This window comes from Octodon degus, unplaced genomic scaffold, assembly GCF_000260255.1.
Source record: "Octodon degus isolate 3935 unplaced genomic scaffold, OctDeg1.0 scaffold00004, whole genome shotgun sequence".
In the NCBI taxonomy this organism is placed as follows: domain Eukaryota; kingdom Metazoa; phylum Chordata; class Mammalia; order Rodentia; family Octodontidae; genus Octodon; species Octodon degus.
The window spans coordinates 31346779-31347807 of record NW_004524580.1 but is presented as its reverse complement, the minus strand read 5'-3'; positions in this window follow the sequence as shown (position 1 = coordinate 31347807).

Below are 1029 nucleotides of genomic sequence, written 5' to 3'. Positions count from 1 at the left end.
GTCAAAATAATATAATTTTGTCTTCACAATTTAAAAAAAATTATCTGTCTATGTTTGTGCTCTGCTGTGATTACATGCACCTTGGGCGGGGGGACACGCACCTAGCATATCTTAATTCTTTTTACATCCCTTCTCCTCCCTTCTCTTTTGGTTTCCATCTCTTGAATCCCTACCCATTTGTAAATGATCTATCTCTCTGTCTTCTATTGTCTGTCATTTACTTTGCTATTTAATCTATTAATCCTTTGGGCTTCTCATCTAAGAGAGACCATGCTGTGGCTCACCTCTTGGCTTCCTATCCTGAGACTTGCGCTCCCCTCACTGCCCGCGCTCACTGGGCCTTCCTGCCCCTCCTAGCTGCAATCTCTGTGGTGACTGCAGAAGTTTGTGTGTCTGATGCATTTCACTCAGCGTTAGGTCCAGAGGCCCATGTGTGTTCCTACTAATGACTCAAGTTGATCCTTTCTATGGTGGAGAAGTTCTCCACTGTGTAGAAATGCCGCATTGTCTTTATCTACTCATGTGCTGGCGGCCTATAGCCTGCTTCCAAGATTCAGCCATTAGGAGTTGTGTCTATAAACCTGGGTTGCATGGATCACTGCAATACAATGCCTTTAACTTTTCAGAGAGACACCTAGTACAGGAATACACGTGGAAGCTTCCTAAGTGGCCAAGTCAGCTGCCTCCGTGTGTGTTTCTCTTGCTCCAAATTCAAAACTGCCCTGCACTTCCCTGTCTGGGGAATCAGTCCCCAAAGTGGCTCTCATCCTCTGAACTTATTGCACTTGTGAGGATCAATTAATATAATAAATGGAGCAAACAGGCTGCCACTTACTTTACACAGCAGAAAAGGCAGGGTTTTGTCACTTGTAGTAAAATACTTCTATTTACAAAGATATTATCCTAGTAAAATGGTAAGAATTCATAAAAATAGTTGGATCAGAATCTTAGAATTGTTGACCCTTTGTGCTTTCTTAAGCCAATGACTTACTATCAAGCCAACGATAAAAACTTAATCACTTACTCTCT